This window comes from Rattus norvegicus, chromosome 10, assembly GCF_021556685.1.
Source record: "Rattus norvegicus strain SHRSP/BbbUtx chromosome 10, alternate assembly SHRSP_T2T, whole genome shotgun sequence".
Lineage (NCBI taxonomy): Eukaryota > Metazoa > Chordata > Mammalia > Rodentia > Muridae > Rattus > Rattus norvegicus.
Genome location: NC_141543.1, coordinates 26978340 through 26999182, shown reverse-complemented (window position 1 = coordinate 26999182; position 20843 = coordinate 26978340). Strand labels below are relative to the sequence as shown.

Sequence of the window (20843 nt, the reverse complement as noted above, 5' to 3'; positions counted from 1 at the left end):
ATTTCCATGTGTATGTGCATGTGTCTTTTTAATGAGAATGAATAAGACGGAGTTTATATCCTTCAGTGAATGTGCCAGACCCTCATTTATGATTACTAGAACGCACTAAATTCCCGGAGTCTCTGCCATGCTTTCTACCCCTTATGAAGATGTTATTTTTCTTCTTTTCTAAAATATACCATCGGGGTAAGGTGCCAAATCAACAGCCCAGCAGTCAGGAAGCTGCTTTTTAGCTCCCATCCTGTAGTACTCCCCCTGGGCTTCTGTGCCAAAGCTGGCTGAGAGCCCTCTAGTTGCAGCTTCCTATTTAATTTGGCTTATACTGTCTCCATGCTGAATCACTTTACTAGTTTGGGCATGAGTACATACTGATCTTGTATATCAACACAAAAGTTCACACAGGCATAGCACACCCACAGACTTAAGCACAGTATGCATGTATTCTATACCCCCACACATAGGAAAACACGTGCATATATACACCAACAAACTCAGGCATGCACACACGCACACACACACACACGTCTACCCACAAACTCAGGTGCACAAATCTATGTGCATACTTTATAGCCCCATGTATATACAAGTTTGCACGTATGTATAACAGAAAATCCAGCACATCCACACTCCATACCCATACACATATGCATATGCACACATACAACTCAAGTACACACACATGCTACATCATCATGATTATACAACCATGGGTATATGCATGCACATACAAGTATGATTCGCAGCTATCCATGTATACATATGTATGCACACACATGTACAGGCATGAAGACGTGTTCACACACCCTCATCCTAGCCCTTTTCTTCTACTCTTTCACTTTCTCATTTCCTCTCTCCTCATCAACGTTCCTAATACTGAGACACCCCCCCCCATGGTATAGTTCAGAACTGTTATGAATACGACACCTCTCGTGGCAAAGCCTGGATTTATCTTTTCACAAGTGAATGAGCGGTCCTGTGCACAAGATGTGGAAGTTTTTCATAACCTGACTGAGCAGAGGAAACATCAAATCATTGAAGCTTAACCCTGAGGAGGCGAGGGCCGTGCTGGCCTTGTCTTCTGACACTGGCTGCCTGTGTTGTAATAAGCGAGGGGCATGGAATTGAAGGTTTCACGAAGCCTTTTCTCCATCAGCAGGAGTGGAACTGTGTGTAGGGATTTCCATGTGCCCCAGATCCTTTTTCTCTTTGGCTCCTTTATGAAAGCATCTTGATTTTTCTTGTTCTAGCACCTAAGCCAGTCAGGGTTACACTGTTCTTTGTAGCTGAGGCAAGGGTGTTTCAAAGTTGCTCCCTTGAATGCCAAGAAGGAAGTGGCGTGTCTACAGGGTCTTGGTCCCTCACCAGATCTTTTGCTTCTGTTTGTTAGGTGTCTTCTCTGCAAAGTGACTAGAAAAGAGAGAAAGTTAGAGCAAGTGGACTCTGCCTCTTGACTCAGTTACTCAGTTCTGTGTGTCCCACCTTCTTGTTTTGAATCTCTGGTCTCTGAACACAAGATTTTCTCACTCTCAGTATACAGACCAAAACCTGTTATTCACGGGTTAACTCTGAGCTACAGCTAAATGTGGTCATGTAGCAACATCTGTGTGTCTCATACATGATGGTAATTCCCATATCATTTTCTGTTTGGTTTCCTTTGACGTTATTTGGTGCTTGGGATTGAATCTAGGTATAGGTAAGTACATGTTCTAGCATCAGGCTACACCCCCAGTATATTTTGAATTTTATCCTTGCATGTGGGTTTTCTCTCTCAGTTTCTTAAACTTGTGATGGAGTTAAAAAAAAAATGACTTGTGATTTATACCTGGGTTGATGTGAGGTTGTCTACATTGTTTCTGTTACCATGATAAAATTTCCTGATTAAAACAATTTAGGGGATAAAGTGTTGATTTTGGGTCATTGTTCCAGGTTACAGTATGACAGTAGGACAGCATGACATTGCAAGCAAGTCACGTAGCAGGAATTTGAGATGACTAGTCACACTCAACCCATAGTCCAGAAGAGAGGGACGAATATTAACTCACATACAACTAGCTTTTGGGTCATATTCCATACAGCTAATGGCTCAGGATCTCCTGTCTAGAGGATGTTACTACCCACGGTGGGCACGTCTTTCCACCTCGATTAATATAACCAAGTAATAGCCATAGACCCATGGATGTGCTCACGGCGAAAACCGATCTAGGCAGTTTCTCATTCGTGTTCTCTTCTTGAGCGACTCTAGATAGTATCAAGTTAACAGCCGAAAGTAGCCATCACAGATGCCATAGTATGATGCCCTCCTCTATGGCGTCTTTGGTGACATTGTGTGTAGTGACAGTGCTTGATAATGCGGGACTGTGAGACCGCTCTGCATCCTGACTTCTAATTCAGATTTTACAGTGTGCTTCTTCCCTACATTTGGAAAGGGTTTACTATGAGCAGTTCCCTACACTGCAACAATATCAGCCTCACGTGCCTTGTGTTTACCTCATCTTCTGGCTATATCAAGAGGCCATATGGAGTGACTAGCCTACACCAAGTGTTGTTGTATGGATGAGATGGCCATATACTGACAAGCTCACCTAACAAGCATGTTTTTCAGCGTGTGTCTTCGTCATTGAGTTGTGTGTGACTATAAAAGGAAATGGCTTTTCCTACAGTCTGACAAATGAAGGATATCAACTTCAGAGGTAAACATTTTAGCAGACGTTTCCTAGGCTCAAAACCCGGGAGGCTGTTAGGGTTTTCTCTACATCCTACATCCACCCTTTCTCTGCTCCTAAAGCACACACCACTGGACCTCGTTCCACTGCCCCACAATGCAGCATCTAAGGTGAGATGTGTAGGATCCCGAAAGCTTGACAGGTGAGGAACGGCTTCCAAGATAGCTTATGGGGGTGCGAATGGGTGTTCTCTGTTCAAACCTACTCCTCAGCTTTCTAAACAGAAGACTCTGTCATTTAGTTAATGAGACTCAGTGTGAGATTCTGGATACAGAGAGAGTCGGGATATATATATATATATATATATATATATATATATATATATATATATATATATATATATATATATATCCCTTGACCTCAAAGATCTGTAGTCTTGGAAAGGAAGGTTGGGAAGATGTACCCGGAGTGCAGAGTACAATGGAAAATGATGGAGAGAGTTAGGATGAGGAGACCTGGAGGAACTCAGCTTGGCCCGATGGACCAGGAGAAACATGTTGTTTTGACAATGGAGGAGGATTGGTCAAAAGAATACAGTTGGGATGATGGGTCCAAACATTCCTGTGAAAGGAAATGACCACCCATTTCTTAGGGTATTTTCAGGGCATCTTCACTGTTGCTGTTGCTTCTAGGAGCCTGGATGAGAGAGGACTAGTATACAAATAGCATACCTGGTGTAGGCCAATCACTCCTTTCTGCCACAGCAGCCCGTTTTCAGATGCCTTGACCCATAAGCTATTTTGACTTTATAGTTCCAAGTACAGAAATCAGCCACAAAATCCAACCAAGATCTTTCCTATTAAGAAAGCACATCTGAAGGTACTATGGTTACAGCCATTTTAAATTCCCAATTAATTTCACATGCTTTCGCATACAGAGTCTGTGTAATCAGCATAAGTGAAGTAACTTCACGTTTGTTTGGTTCGTTTTTCGGCTTGTCTGTATTGATTTTTCAGTCTTTCATTGGGACTAGACAATTAGGTCAGGCTTGCTAGCCAGTGAGCTCCACGCCTCCCCCCGTCCGTGTCACCAAACTTCTGAGATTACAAGCACATAAGACCATGCTTGACGTTCCACATGGGTCCTGGAGATTGAACTCAGGTCCCCATGGCTATGCAGCAGCATTTACTTGACTAAGCCATCTCGCCAGCCCCTCCATGCCCGTAAGCATGGAAGTCCCAGCCGAGTATTTCTAATGGGATGGTTTTGAGGAGGGAATATGAAAGCCCAGAGATCAGACACATCTTTCTTGTTGCTGGAACTGAAGTGCGGGGAGAGAGAGCTTTGAGTGAAAGAAAATTCTCCCAGCTGTCGCACAAACCCACAGTCAGTCAACACCTTGTGCTGCCAGCTTGGGGGTCCTGCTGGGCCACACAGGAATGTGACAGACTCTTCCCACCTTCGCCCACAAGCACAGAAAAGCATGGAGGTCCTTTAGTGAAAGCGGTGGATCCTGTCATGCAGCCTTGAGTACAAGACCCACGGGGTCAAGGATGACGGGAAGGCTGTATTTGGAGGGTCCCAAGGCATCTCTTTAGCATTCTCCAACAATCTGCTCCTCTGTCTGCTCTGGCTTTCATCTCCTACCTCCCCTTGTCCTGTCGTGTCTGTGAAATACACATCACTCCAGGGCCTTTCATCTGAGAGCTTCCACCAAGATCCAAGTTTTCATCAGCAATGGGCTGATGCCAGTTGGAATTAACAGCCACTGCACTCATCATCGGCTTTTCCTGTCAATATTTATATAACTTCTAGATTATAGCCCTTTGGGGCAGGGGACCCTTAGAATGCACTATGTGCCAGGGGTAAGAAAGGTAGGAAAGTGATTTTTTCCACGTAAATAAATAAATAAATAAATAAATAAATAAATAAATGAATACTGTGGTTTATTTATGTTTTTAATAAGTGAAGTGAGTTGACCAGCTGCCACTGAAACTGTCAAAAATAAAATAGAGCTCTTGGCTTCACTTGAATCCCTGGGAGTCCAGTGGCCAGCAAGGTGGGTGTGGAGAGACCTGTTCATTGTGTAAACTCCCTTAGCAAGCCTTTACCAGGGGACTCAGATTGCTAGGAAGCCCTCCGTGTTATCTGGTGAGTAACATTTACATGCAGCACCATTTAGTCAGCTTTTGCACGTTGTCCCGCACTACCCAGACCACTCAGCCGCACGGTTTTTAACTTGCCCTTCGATTTAGTATTTTGAATGCTGCATAAGCTCGAACCCCAAACGGATACCCCTTCCCTCATGTGAAATTCTCCGAGACGTCTTAGAAAGAGGTTGAGCATAGTCTCCGACAGCCTGAAATAGCCCGAGAGTCGCGTCTGGATGACGTCATCAGCGCGTTCTTCGTGCTCTGAATTATTTGCCTCTGCGAAGGCCTATCCATGGTAGCTGGTGTCTTCTGCTATTCGTCTTTTTGGAGGTTTTTTTTTTTTTTTTTTTTTTGGTTCTTTTTTTCGGAGCTGGGGACCGAACCCAGGGCCTTGCACTTCCTAGGTAAGCGCTCTACCACTGAGCTAAATCCCCAGCCCCTGGAGGTTTTTTTATTAGTAATTCAAAAGTCCTTTTTTTTTTCTGGTTCTTGAGGAAGCAGGATTTTTCCTTCCTGGCTGATGGACTTAGTAAAGGAAAGGAACGTGACCCTCAGAATGAGCTCCCGACGGTAATGAAAGCTGTATGATTGGCAGGCTCCGTGACTTTGGTGAGCCTCTCTGAGTCTCAGTTTCTGGATCTACAAGTGGGGATAAAAGCGAATAAGGACTGTCATGTCTGTGGGGGCAGGAACTGTGTCCACTGACTCACAGACACTCCCCTAACCCTGTTCTAAAACAATATAGCATGCCCTAAGTTGGATTCAAAGTATCTAGGCCTGTGTTTGTAAACTGACTCTCTGACTTCTTATGTTTCAAGATGTTACCATCATTAAGTCTCAAAAGCATTTTTAGATTATATCAGTGATCCCCCCCCCCAGGTCTGGATCAGTCTAAAAGTCTGAACATCTAGCATTCCAATAGTAACTCGATTTTCGATATCGTATTTTAATTATTTCCTGACCCAGTGAGACACGTTGGTCTCCCCCATCATAACGTAAGGACTTTTAAACTCTGTCTCCAGAGAAAAGCACACAGGGGCTGGGACCAGTTTGCTTTGGTGTGTTTTGACATTTTTTTTTCTGAGCAACTCCACTCTCCACATCCACACCTCAAGGGCCCATGTAAAACAGAGGCCAGCTCATTGTCTGATAAATTATGTCCTATTCCTGAGCCTCAGAGAAAGGCTAGTGAGGGATGAGTCACAGTTGCTCCGTGGCTCAGTCCATATCTCCACAACAATGCCCTCTCCCTCAGGAAGACGGAGCACATGAAGTCACTGAGAAGAGTCTCAATGATCACACTGAGGACAAGTGTTGGTGATATTGCACAGCCCCAGGGTCACCTAAGCCTGTGTAAGAAACAAGACTAACCTTGTAGTTTCCTAGACAAGACACGTGAGGATTGGCCTCTGAACTCTCGTGTCCATTGCACAATGGAAAAATATGAGTTTATAGATCAGGATTTATGTAAATTTTAAGATAAGCCAATGTTCAAGCATCGTCGAGCGGCTCCAGTTAGGAAACTATGTAAACCACATCTGCAGTTCGAATCTTCCCCCCCCCCCCTTTGTAACCATCTGCCAATCTGTTTACCAGTGATGTTTCAACCTCTCTGAATTCCAGCTTCTTTAATCTGCACCATGGTGAGACTCCACCCCATTTGATCTTATTTGCATACGAGTTAAAGACAAACCTTGTGAAACACAGGCTATCGGTGAGGAGGTGTCGTCCCCAATGAAATCCTGACAAGAGTTTCTAGCATTCCCAGTGTGGGGGCTTGTAATGCCTCTTTACACAGTACAGCATCCTGAAGAAAGATGGGAGGGATTCACCAAAGAGCGTAGGAACGGGTGGGAAACACAGTGATGTCGAAGAGAAGAGGGGAGCTGTGAGGTAGAGATCCCATTGCTAGTGAATCAGCTTTCCAGGGAGATTTGCACTGGGGCCACTTTTTGAATCGGATTGGCCTACAAGCTTATGAAGTCCCCATGATGCCATGTCCTTTCCTTGGATCGTTCCCCCTGGCTTCAGCGACATGTCTCGAAGGACTAAATAGAAAAGATGCTCTTTGGGGGCAAGAATTAAGATTTTAGGACAGCTCTTGGAATGGGGAAATGCCCTAAGGGTTTGAGTTCAGATACTTCTCGAGACCAGAGGGAAGCTTTGAACATCTGGAGCTGGGTTTCCAGAGGGAGGGACTGTGTTTCTGAGGAGGGACAAGGTGAGATGAATGTTAGAGTCGAGAGTGAGTGCAGAATGAGAGGCAGTAATTGTCTGACTATGGCTAGTGTAGAAGCGTAGTGTTCTAACTAGCCAAAAGTATAAAATCCAGCAACCAGAACATTTGCAGTAGGCTACGCAAAAGAAAGCTTTTAGCCTGCCCCAGCAGGTATTTACAAAGCAGGTTCTCAGTCAAGTGGAGATGGCATTGCCCACTCCCCACCTCACCAAAGACCTTGTATCCAGAGGTGGTTTTATTGTTGTGTTTGAATGGCAAAGTGTTACTGGCATCTAACAGATATCCTTCTAAATGACCTGATGTGTACATGTCAGTCCTTCAAACCACCCCTCACCTAAGGCAGAAAAGTCCTGGCCCAGAAGGTCATCTATGCACGTTGAAGACCCTTGCTCAAAAAGTTTCTTATACTGAGTTCCTCATGTCTTGGTAGTACGGCACAGTCAGCCTCTGTTCCTGCAGGCAACATGTCTATGGGCCCCACATTCATGGATTCAACCAGCCAAGGAAATGGAGATATGGAAGATATAAACATCTTTACAAACTCCACAGAGTGATTTAATACGTGCAGCCCTTTCGTCATTGTGTCTTCATAAAATATAATACAACTACTTGTGTATTGTTCATTCTATATTAGGTATGGCACATGATCCACCAAGGACACCCAGCATCTGCAAGGAGGCCCACTGGTTTTGGGAAAACATTGTCATTGTGTTTGAAGGTAGTGGGCACCCATAGATGTTGGACTCCCAGAGAGTCCCTGGAACCAGTCCCCCACAAACTATGACTAATGATTGCATTTTCCATAAGGGATAACTGTCCTTCAGTAAGGGACATTCTGCATCCTGACCATCTGATGAAGCCCCACATCTGGCCAGTTTTCAAAAGCTTGTCTGTTGCAAAGTATTCCCAAGTCCCCACAGGGAAGGCATTACCAAACCAGTTTTCCACAAAGTGACTGACTCTGCATGTTACCAATGTTCCAAAAACATGAAGAAGCAGCTTCTAACCTGGTATTTTCCATATGAATTAATTTTTAGTGGAATATTACTACCTATAAGCTAATAGCAGACTTAGTTAACCTTAAGTTTGATAACAAAAACAGTGAAAAATAAAACTGACCCAAGCCTATTTAATATATGTGTGCATATATTATAGACATATGCATATATTATGAAGATATATTATGAATATTATGAATATATGCACATTATGTGTGTGCATATATGTATATATACACACATATATATGTGTATATGTATATGTATATATATATATGCAGAAAAAGAGAGAGAGAATAGAAGAAAACATAGTGACAGAGAACCTAGCTAGGCAGTCTGATGGGTGATGAAACCAAAGAATATTCTAGTTCCCAGTTATAGATGGAATGACAAGTCTAAGAGGTCTCATCTGTATGCTGGGATGTGAGTGCAGCCTTTTCCTTGGAAGGAATTCAGTGCATTTGCCGGAGTGAATTTATTGTGGATACTTAAGTGAGTCTCCCCACCCCCTCTTATAAGTAAGTAGTTATAGCAGATGCTCGTGTCTGATTGCTGTATTTGTAAACGGATTCTGTTCGCCTGCGTTTTTTTTCCTCCTCTGAAATATTGCGTTTATTTATCTCGGTGCGTCTTCTTAGGCAGCGCATTCAAGAGAGAGCACAAGAATAATGTATACTCTCTGGTTGAATGGGAGGCCATAATTTAAGTAGAGGTATTGGGCTAATATTAGCACTTTTGAGTGAAAGTGGAAGCTTGGAGGAGGGGGGGGTGATTTATTGTTATTTACATGCTATAACATTGCTTTAAACTCCCTTAGTTACTCGCATGTAACATGCATTACCAAGAAGAGAAAGAAGCTGAGTGTGTGCTGTGCTAGGACGAAGCCTACAGTAAACTACAGGAAATGGCATCTTAGTGGAAGCAAGCACGCATATTTAGCATAGAAACCCGTGTTTTAGTTGCCCAATTACTTAACTTTTAAAAGCATGTTAATACGCCAGCTTTCTCTTAATCTGATAGGCTGTGAGATGGAGAACCTTGCGGGCCTGGAGGCCTTTTGTTCATTATTTGCTTGACGTCACTCCTAATTTTAAAATTGGTTCCTATGGTCCATTATTATCATTCAGGAAAGTTTTATAAATGCATTGTATCACTGATAAATAGCGGTGAAACATTTCAGAGTGGTTTTTTTTTTTTTTGGTTTTGTTTTGTTTTGTTTTGTTTGTTTGTTTGTTTGTTTGTTTTGTGCCAAAAACAACTAAAAGTCACGGGCATTAATTTCAGCATCGCTGTTGCGACAGAATGCCACAAATGTTGGCTTCAAAGTGTACACATGGGGTTGGGGATTTAGCTCAGTGGTAGAGCGCTTGCCTAGGAAGCGCAAGGCCCTGGGTTCGGTCCCCAGCTCCGAAAAAAAAAAAAAAAAAAGAACCAAAGTGTACACTTATTTGTTTGGTTAGTTGGTTTGGTTTTTTGGAAACAGGGTTTTCCTGTGTTGCCCTAGCTATCCTGGAATTCACTCTGACCAGGGTGGCCTCGAACTCACAGAAACCTACCTGTCCCTGTCCCCTAAGTGCTGGGACTAAAGGTGTGCGCCACTACTCTGCCCTCCCTGGACCTGCAGTGTGCACAGTTAATGTGGCTGTGCTTCCGGGGGCAGAAGTGGACTTACACAGGCCAGAGCCTGAGATCCAAGGGTGTGCTATTCCCTTTCAGTTTCGACAGAGAAAACTGCTCCCTTCCTTTTGCTAGAGTCTACCGTTGCCTGCATCTGTTGGGCTGAAGCCCCTCCCTCCATCGCTTAAACCAGCAATGTGAAGACATTTTTTTGGCCTTCTGTTATTAATATATTCTGTTTGAATGAAGCTAGGAATATTTCTCCACAGAGGAAACTACCTGGATAATCCGAGAGAATCTCCCATCTCTAGCAGCAAGACCCATGAGGCTAATCAGTAATCAACATCAGAGCCCCTGTTGCTATTCAATATCACATATTCCCAAATTTACAAATGAAGAGGTGGATATATTTGGGAGTTCATTATTCTCCCTAGCAAGCCTTGGATCCTATTTCCAATATGACTGGAGAGAATGATTTTCCCCAAATCAGATAAATACATTTCATAATGTTTGGGGAGCCATTACCTGTGACTGCTTTAGCTCTGAAATTAAATTAACCCAGACACAAAATTCTCAGTCACTCAATTCACTCAAACAAACACACACACACACACACACACACACACACACACACACACACACAGAGAGAGAGAGAGAGAGAGAGAGAGAGAGAGAGAGAGAGAGAGAGAGAGAGAGAGAGAGAACATATAAAATTCCCAAAGAGGCCAAGGAGATCTCGCCCAGGACCAGTAACTAGCAGTAGAAGTCGGTGGAATCTCTCCCCTCACAGCTTCCAGCTACCAGGCCCCATGTGTCACCCTGTAGCCTACATGGCTCGTTCAGAGAAGCTCAGCTGTGTCCTTCTGGCTTCCCTCAGGCACTGATTCCTACAAGCAGACAATTACTGGTGTCAGCAAGCATGTGGCTATGGCTGGCTGCATGATTAGCTGTTAATATTTGGAGAAAGGAGTCACGAGCCCCATCCCTTCACCTATCGGAGATAAACCACTCTTTGAGTATAGTCGCTCCGGCTGCCTGATATTAAGGATGCTGTGTGGTCATGAGGAGACATTGCTTGTTTTCAGAGAGAGATGGATGGAATGGAGGAGGAAAGAAATGGAGAGTGAGGAAAGGGAGAGAAGGAGAGAAGTAGAGAGGGGGCAGGGAAGGAGGGAAGGAGTGAATGAAGGAGGGGGACCAACAAAGTGACTCCAAATTTATTTTTAACAAAAATTTATGGACCCCGTTTGATTACAAAAAAGTAAAGGAGACAGGACTTGCCTAGCTTTGTGAGTTCTTACATCTGCTTCTATTTAGGCCTTGGGTCTTCTGTTCCTTCCAGTGTGGTTCGGCAGGGAAATAAGGCAATGTCCTTGGAGCGAGCATGATGAGGCAGCCAGCTACAAGCCTCTTTGGAGCCAGAATGACAGTTTGGGACTTCTTTATCCCTGCAGGACTTGAGCACAGTCATCCCCGCATCTGTCGTTAAATACACATGAGGTTGTGTGTTAAGTAATTATAACTCTATTGGAACGCTAGTCAAGAATTAGGCATCTTTTTAGTCGATGCCTTTAAAAGCTCACTTTTAGCCCAACTGTGGACAACAGCCCACTCAGCACAGAAGAGTGAGTGGGCGGCCCTTCGCCCAAGGATCATGGATCCTAGCATCTACATGGAGAATAAATCTCGGGTGCCCTACCAGAGTTAGCCCACCCGGATCCTCACGCCATGGCACCCAGGTTTTATTCAATGGGGTTCTTGCTCTGGGGGTTAGGCTCGCTTCTTCCTAAGACTTTATTCTCTATATAGCTCTTCTGGCCCCTCCTTCCTCCATAAGTGCATTCTCAACACGGCCACGAGAGGGCGCGAGGTACAGCCAGATCAAGTCTCAGCTCTCCATGTCTCTGGGGATAAGATGGGAGGGTCCTTGAGTAAGGAGAAAATCTTTCCACCAGTGGAACTCAGTCACATTTCTTCTTCCCACTGCCCCTTTGGTTGCAGTCCCAGACCTCTCTGTGTCCTTCACATTTGTTGGGGGATTCTTCCTCCTCCATCCGCGTCCTTGTGAGTTCCTTTATCTCAATGCCCTGTCATGTTAGATGCATGTTCGTTTCCTCCCTCGCTTGCTCTTCCGGTTCTACTTCGTAGTGCAAGCATGTAGTAGGTGCTCAGGAAACAGCTACTGAATTCATGAAGGACTATACAAAACCAAGCGTCCCTGTTTTCAGAGACCTGCATACCTTACTCAAATATCCCATTTCTGTAGTTGGAGTGAATCCCCGACCATCAGGACGCTCAGGACCTCTTCGGCGTTCGGTTCACCCTCACACTGTGCCTTGTGCTTCCGTCTTATATGGCAGTGGTTCTCTACCCTCCTGACGCTGCGTCCCGTCAATACAGTTCTTCATGCTGTGGTCACCTCAGCCACACAAGTATTTTTATTACTACTTCATCATGACCGTTACTTTTGCTACTGCTCTGAATCATAATGTAAATATCTGTGTTTTCCAGAGGCCTTAGGTGGCCCCTGTGAAAGAGTTGTTAGGCTCGACGGGTGGGGGTAGGGTGTCCCAACCCACAAGTTGAGAACCACTGCTATAGGGCCTGCACCCTCTGCACAAAGGTAAGCCCTTCAAGCTAGAGGTTCTTTCCTTAGGTTATTGGTGGGTCCTAGAGCAAACAAATTGTTTGTTGCATGAAGGAACGAATGGCTAAGCGAAAGCCAGCCAGCAACATTGTTTTAAGCACCTCCTGGTAACTCCTCTCAGGGCACCCTTTCCCATGTGTTTGGTCATCTTCTCTCTGTCTCATACAAAAGAGTTAGTTCCCAGAGTTGAGGACCGCAAATAACTGCTTCATTGCTGTCCCTAACACTTGGTAGAACACTGCCACCCAGGACAAGCTCCATAAATATTTGATGAATGAATAAATCGTAAAGAAAACAAGCCTTCATTTACCAAAACTGGATATGTGCCTCACTTGGCAGGCACACGAATATAACGTAAAAGGCAGTGCCCAGGCCGGCTGTAAACCAGTGTTTAGGTATCCCAGGGCAACAGTGAGAATCAAGTCCTTTAGATTGTGCAGGTCATAATAGGCTTCCTCCCCTCTCTGTGATTGACATGGGGTGGGACCTGGGCTTCTGGTAACCTCCCTTTCTTCTATTCTTTCGTCTCATTGCATCCTATTTCATTGATACACTGATACCTCTGCTGTTACCCTGGCCAGACAACTTCTTACAGCATTGCAGTAGGGCTCTGGTGTGACTTTTCTTCCCCAGTAGTGGCCTGATGAATGGCTTTGGAAAAGAAGCTTTGAGGAGAAAATCCTGTTTTGTTTTGTTTTGTTTTGTTTTGTTTTGTTTATTCAGTGTGACTCAGAGCAAGCTTCTTAGGCTTTCTAAATCTCCTATATAAAACAAAGGCTTTTCTTAAGCAGGCCCTGGGGCCTGGAGAAATGGCTCTGTGGGTAGGAACCACCCATTGTACTTGCAAAGGACCAGAGTTCGGTTTCTAGCTCCTCTGTCAGGGGGCTCACAACTGCCTGGACTCATTTCACATCATACTCCCTCTTCTGGCACTCACAGGCATAGCACACACACACACACACACACACACACACACACACACACACACACACACACACACTCTCTCTCTCTCTCTCTCACACAGGCACACACACACAAATGACATCCTTTAAAGTGTGTTTAAACGGACTTTATATTGTTTTTACTCGTTCATTCAATGAACATTTTCTGAAGACCCACTGTGTTCTGTGGACTACCTAGTATGTATTACCTAAGAACAAGTACTGAGCTGAATGCCTCTAGCTTTCATTCCTGTGGGGCAGAGGAAGTCTGTAGGGCAAGGAGGAGAAAACTGTGGAAGGCATTTTCAGTACGTGAGAGTGCTGCTAAAGTGGGGTTTTTAAGACAAAAGGAAGAAGTAGACTCCAAAAGGGAGGATACCACTCAAGGAAGACAACATGGAGGGGGCAATCCTGTGCTCCTCCGTTGTTAAGCTTAAAACACTGAACATACCCAAATACAAGGGGTCCTGAGGAAAATGCTTCAGGCCAGGGTCCTTCAGTCCCCGGGATGGGCAATGCTTGGTGGTTTAGGGAAGCCAACTAAGCTTGGTAGGGCTTGCACAGGAGAGAGAGCATCTCCAAGGCGCCAGTGAAGGGAGACTGCCTCCTTTCAATAAAGCTCTCCAGCAAGACCCAGGTCCATGTCTTCATATCACCATTCCTAATACCATGTAAGTGTCCAATAAATTCAAAGTTTCCATTTCACACTCCAGTTTTCCAATTAAGAGGACTTTATTTATTCTCCGGTGCAGTAAAGGCCACAAGCAAAGTTGGGTTCCAGTAGTTTGTTGCGTTCAATGCTAATTCATAATTCACATTTATCACCAATCACACATTCAAACAGAGGCACAGAAAATTGATTCTCGGTAACATCCAATAATTCTTTTTATCTGCAGCCTAATCGAGTGGTTTAGTCTGGGTTGATGCTGGCACAGCTCCCATGATAAGGAGTCAGATGAATTACGTTATTTTAAAGGAGATTCTTGGGGCTAAAATATCAGGAAGAAAACCATGTGTTTTTTGAAGACAGATCACTTGATGTGATAGTGCACACCTATAATCTCAGAAATTGGAGATGGGTGAAGAGATGCTAAGTCAGTTGGATTGCTGTGAATTCAAATCCAGCGTGTGCTACAAGACAAAGACCTGCCTTTAGAAGGAAAATAAATAAATAAATAAATAAATAAATAAATAAATAAATAAATAAATAAATGAAAAAGAAAGGAGTATGTGTGCCTGTGTGTATGCACACACACACACACATGCACACACACACACGCACACATGCACACACACACACATGCACACGTGCACACACTCACACAGATGGTTTCCTTGCAAACCTCTACATTATAAGTTTGTTTTCATCCACCCAGAGTGCTAGTCCGACCAGTAAACACTAAATGCTTGGCACTCTGCTGCAGTCCACGGTAACACGTTAACTGCTGATTCATTGTCCCCCAGATTTTGCAAACCCTACAGATAAACAGCTAGAGCTTCTCGACGTAGTCCTACCCTCACAGACACCGCTGTACATCAGACACAGCCCTTCCTCTAGCACTTCTGTAGCATGACCCTACAGCTCCTTCTTGAGTGTGGCACTCCCTGCTTGAAGAGTTTGCTGGGGACCCCTGTGTCATGTTAGTGGTGTAAAGATCTTCCCTTTGACACTGTCCACCTTGAAGTGCTTCAGTGGCCACTTTCTGTCGGTCAAGGTCAAGCTGAACTTCCTTCCATTCCTAGCTTCCTCTCATGCCTGAAATTCCCTCTTCATCCTTTTCAATCCTGTCTGAAAGTAGCAGACTACTTTCTCCTCATCCATAGGTCCCTGCCCAAGCCGTCTCTCCAGAGGACTGTATTCCACATCTGTATTCTATGTCCTCCTGGTCATTCTCACTATCTCCTTCTAGACATTTCAGAACCAAGATGCCCATTGCCATTGCTACCTTCCTGCTCGATTACTAGCTGTTGGGGCAGATGTTTGTGACCCTGAGGATTCTCTAAAATCCCCAGTACATGCACACCACAAGGACCGCAGCAAGCACACAAAGAGGGTGCCTTGAATTTAAAAGATAGCCTTCTATGAAATGGCTTTGAAGGGTACCAGATATGATACCACTTTCCTTAGAATACTGATTCACTATCCATCTGTTCTCTGGGAGCATAAGCAAAAGACAAAAGACTTTCTTCCTCCTATCTTCTGTCTCTCTTCTCTCCTCTCCTCTCCTCTCCCCTCCCCTCCCCTCCCCTCCCCTCCCCTCCCCTCCCCTCCCCTCCCCTCTCCTCTTCTCTTCTCTTCTCAGATCAACTGGGACATTTCAAACTTCAGAAACCCCAGCCCAAACTCTACCTTCCATGGGCCTCTGCTCATGACCACGGGTGTCTGTACTCTGTCTCTACTTTCCCAGCTTCCAGCGTTTTCTAGAGAATGGATTGCTTTGGATTTCTATTGTTGGCAATTAATCAAAGGAGTAAGTCTCCATGATAGGTTAATAAATATGTTTCATTGAAGAAATGCCAGTGGTACAAATGCAAAAGTTATACATTTTAAATTTTAAATCATCACCATCAGGATATTCCCAACCCTAGCCAAACTATAGCTTAAAGTCTACTAGGAAGCCATTACTTTGTTGACATTGCCCTCTGTAGATCTTGTTTCAGCTCCCTAGGTGTCTGCTAAGTCCCACCTAAATCAAAGATAACCTCATATGTCTGCAATGGTTCTACTAACTCAGAGAAGACACTCATGACTCTTACAATGTTCATCCACATCTGTGCACATCAACATCAACATTAACATGCACTTAAACCCATCTTATGCTGCCACAAACACTTGGTGCTAGGAATACTGCAGGGTGCTTTGCCAGTGTTCTCACTGTAAATCCTGACAATTTGGAACAGAAGGGACTACCCTAATCACACAGATTCCCTAGAACCACTCAGACATTTACTTTAGTTCACGTCGCCGGCAATAACGTATGCATAAGTCATTCCTGCTCCAAGACAAACACTTTCCTTTTAACTTGCAATTCCCTCCTTCGTCTTTATAGTGTGGGTGTTGCCATAATTTTTGCGGCCCCTGTTTCTCCTTGGGAACTTGCACTGCGGTCCTGAGCATGTCACTTAGCATGTCTCAATTTGATTTATAGACCGTGTCAGCATTCTAGCCCGAGGATGTGTAGTAAGTAACAATGTCAAGCTTGGATTACTTGGCAAGAGGGTTGAGAAGGCGGGTGGGAGCAGGGCTGAGGCTGGGATGGAAGCTCTTTGCGATGCTGCTTCCTAGCCTGGAATTCTTCTACCTCCCTCTCCTCACCTTTTGTCAAACTACACTTAAAGGTAGCCCCTTGAACTCAGAGGACTTCCCATCCCTCTATTTTGCTAAGGATTCTCCATCTGCCTATACACAGGCACAAGCCAAGTGTCCTTTCTTATAACTGTAACTGAGGGGGAAGTGCTACACACAGGGTTCCATGCATAGCCCCAGAGACCTGGGCATCTCCCCGCACCCCCAACCCCGGTATCATCATCCATTTACATCACCAATTACTGACAATAGTGAAGAGAACCAGCAGGGCTCCTTGAGATACTCAGTCTCTGGCATTAATGAAGCCATCTGGTCAGAATAAGTTAGACAGCCAAGGTCATCTTTTCCCATCTAGCGGTTGTTGGGAGGAGACACTGGTCCTCTTCCAATGTGTACGTGCTCTTCAAGAAGACCAGAAATTGCTGTTTCTGGAACTATATACCTATCGTGGCATGTTTCCCATAATCCCCTAGGTTTGTGTTCCTTCCTTTAGTTCCCTTTTGCTAGCTGATCATCCTATATCTGCCCATCTCAACAGTAGCTCTGAAGGCACGGGTACCATTTCTGGCATGTCAGGAGCCTTGGGGCATCCTTAAGGACCCTCCCCACTCCCTTCTCCCACAAGGGCTCTGTTCAGATGGCCATGGTGAGGCATTGATGCCAACCATCCAGCCTTAGCTGTCTATTCCCATCTTTCTAAGATCAGAATTACTATGAAGGTTGTTATCAGGGATCTAGGTTTAGATTTTATGTGAACAGGCCACTCTTCTTCCTATAGTAGCAACTGCTGTTTAAAGCTCTTACGTTCTGTTAAAATAACAATATCAAATTATGTAAATGTGCTAATTGCTTTATTGAAATTAATACCCTTATTTAGCAAGTTAAACCTTGCAAAAATGGCCATTTTTATTAAAAATTACGGAAGTGTGCTGGCTGTTTAAAGGCTAATGTAATTGGGTGAACTCGGCAACTGGGAAGTGTCAATTAATGGGAGATTGTTAAATAATTTTGTTTAAACAATCCATTTTCTCTCATAGTTTGGAAAATGGTCCTGGTAAAGTAATAATGACTGTCTGAGGCCTGAGGGAAGGTTTGTAAGTATTTTGTTCTGCCCTGGTTTTGGATATGTTGCAGTTTGCTTTTTTTTTTTTTTTTTTTTTTTTTGGTTTGTCAAAACTAGGATTTTGTTGAGTAATAAAAATTGATATTTAGTAGTGTATAGGCAATTAGGTACAAGATGCTTCTCCTCCGCAGTTCTCAACCTGTGGGTCTCAACCCCCACAAGGGTTTCATAGCAGGCACCCCACGTATCAGATATTTACACTGTGATTCATAACAGTAGCAAGATTAGTTAGGACGCAGCAACAGCAATGAAAATTATGGTGGGTCGTCACCACAACATGAGGAATTGTCTTAAAGGAACATAAGAAAGGTAGAAAACACTGGCCTAGCTGGCAATAAAAAGTCATGTGCCTCTCCCACATACTTCTGGGGACACTGATTAGAATATTTGAAGGCATCTAATTCCTTTCTTTTTTAGATAGTTTCTATTTTCTTAGAGATAAAATTGAGACTAAAAAGATCTTTGTGCCTCTTCCATTGTCGGTAGGAATGACTACCTTCTAAGTGGAAGATTCCGTGAGTTTCTCTTCTATGTCTTAATTTCTTTTAGTGTAGCCTCAGGAATAACACTCAGCATAAAACCACCCTAAAGCCCATACTCATCACAATAGCTCTCAACTGGAAGGGTGAGTAGCCCTCTTCTTAGGATAGTGACGCTCTCATTGGTGCAGGCCGCACAAACCTATTTATGATAATATCTTGTGGTTTCCAAATAGTCGTAGGAAAGGGAATTTTTGGTCACTTATGCAATTTGCAGAATTGAGGTCAAGGGAGGATGTTGGGATAGTTCTGACTGAAGCCATAAAGACAGAGGCATGAATAATACTCCAGATCTCTAAGCTCATTTCCCTGTCTCACAGTGTTTGTAAGTCACGGGCTCTGAAAACTTGAAGTGGGCCTCAGGTTTCAGAGTCTCGCTGTAAACACCAGTTCTTGGGGCCATGCAATATTTGAAAGTGATCTTGGCGGGCAATAACTGGTCTATAATTACTAGGGCTCTTGTAAAGGGTAGATGGTAAAGCTCTCCACTGTTACATGGCCTACCTCAGCTTCCCAGTTACTCTCTAGCCCTACTCCTCCATTGTCATGGAAGGTAGTCATTGGAGGGTTGAAGCTATTTCGGTATTCTTAGTTCACAATGGAGGTGTTCTGGCTTTGTTCCATGGACTTCTCATGACTAATAACAAAAAGTATTGACTTTATCAATCCAGTTATTTATGAACAAAAGCTGGCGATGTAATGGTACAAAATGAAAACGGGTGACTTAAACTGTTGAATTCAGCTTTTCCCTAGAGGAAAGAACCAAACAAGCAGTCGCATGTATTTGCTGTACTATTGTACTACCCTTGTGCAGGGGGTTGACCATAGCAGTACACTTCTGTACCTAACTATTCCAGCACAATGTTCCTTGTGGCTAAATTTCTTAATTGGGAAATATTCCTAATTTCACTATAATCTCTGACTGGATGCAGGAATTCTTCTATGGATAGGATCTCATGCATCTAAGGCTGCCCTTGAACTAAGTATCCAGGGTTGAGTTTCCGACCCTCCCAGCTGGACTTCCAGACTCCGGAGTGCAATGACTATACAGATTAGCACCACCTCCGGTTTATTCAGTGCTAGGAGTGGGACCCAGAGCTTTGCATCAGGAGTTACATCCCCAGTCTCGGGAATTCCTTTAATAGAAACATATCCCTAGTTTCCATGAGCAAGGGTGTGGTGGCGTAAGTGATAAATGACCTCCCTAGGTTTGGGTATTAGAATAGTTGGTTTATAGTTGGTGAGACTCTTTGGGGAAGGTTATAAAGATACTTCTTTATAACATGGAGGGAGAGGCTATGCCACTGAATGAGTGGGCTTTGAGAGTGTGTAGCCTGGCCCCACATTTCCAGTGTGCTCTCTGTGTGTCTGCTTAGTGTCTGTATTCGAAGACATGGTCTCTCAGGTTTCTGCTCCAGCTGGCCCACTCCGCCACTCTAGATTCTCTCCCAAGACTGCTAATCAGAATAAACAGAAGTTTCTTTTGGTCGTGGTGTTTTATCACATCAACAGAAAAGTAGCTAACACACCAGGGGATGGATGACTAATTAAATTCCTTAAAAGGTACCAACAATCTCACCACTTTTGATACCGAAATACTACTGGAAGTCTAAAATGAATTCACCCAGCTCAGAAAGAAAAAGTCCAGTTTTCAGTTGTATGAAATAGGGTTGTGAGCCAAACGGAAGATGTCCGCCTCTGCTGTAGATAGAGGGAGCTTCGTGATTGTGTGGAGCCATGGTTTGCTGGCGCCCACTGAGTGATACTGTCTGACAATAAATGCTTTGCAAACATCTTTTACCAGGTGCATGATAGTTCGCCCAGTTGTTGTGATGTAAGCCAGGACTTCAGTCTGCATTTCTTCCTTTCTAAGGCTGGACCAGTGTCACGGTCAGGTGACCCCCAGGTCGTCGTCGTCGTGATGGAGTTCCCGTTAGTACCTCCATTCTCTTGCTAGCAGAACCTGTTCTTCCTGTATAATCTTCTCTATCACTTGAGAGCACACTGTTTTGTTTCCGCCTTTCTAGACTATGTTGAGCATAATTGAATCTCTCTTCATGGCCTCTGGGTGGTCGCTAAAGCATCAATTTCTGAGAGGATTTTTTTTTAGATATTTAAGGCTATTTGCTTGCCTCCTAAATGGTCCCAGACTACTGCATTTGATGAGTTTCCATATCTTTTTTTAATAGTATTTCTTCCTCTGTTGTTGCTCTCATGCTGTTACCTTGTCACAATGCCTGGTGAATGGTAGGTGCTCATTAAATATTTGTTAAATGAATAAATGAGCATCACTTTTCACTTGGAATGAAGCATTCTCTGGCAGAAAAGCATTTCCCCTGTCTGTTTCCAGATGCCCATTTCTAATGATTTTAGACTTTGCAGATTGGAGAGCCGTCCATGATAATATTGTGAGCAAATCAAGATTATGTGCTATCTGAATGAGGACTCTATTGCCCTAGGGAATAAGAGGCTAGTGCTGGTTTTGTGATGCCGGTCTCTATGACATCTGTTTTGACTACTAAAGAAGTTGATTTAGAACTTGTTTCATTCTTTGAAGCTGAGCTCTCAGTACATGACTTCATGATGTAGTTGAATTCAAAATAAGTATTTTTCTCC

At 43.9% G+C, this 20843-nt stretch overlaps 1 protein-coding gene and 1 long non-coding RNA gene across 8 annotated transcripts in view; one reads left to right on the top strand and one right to left on the bottom strand.

Annotated features, from left to right (window-relative positions):
- Positions 1–20843, top strand: part of Tenm2 (teneurin transmembrane protein 2) — a 1226262-nt gene that overhangs the window by 700410 nt on the left and 505009 nt on the right.
- Positions 10874–12719, bottom strand: LOC134480777 (uncharacterized). 2 transcript variants are annotated; one of them, XR_015631533.1, is made up of 3 exons: positions 12628–12662; positions 11911–12079; positions 10874–11149 (listed from the first exon to the last, which is right to left on the bottom strand). It is a non-coding gene; the product is annotated as an uncharacterized LOC134480777 (long non-coding RNA). The 2 variants fall into 2 exon arrangements; XR_015631532.1 differs by lacking the exon at positions 11911–12079 and having other exon boundaries at positions 12628–12719.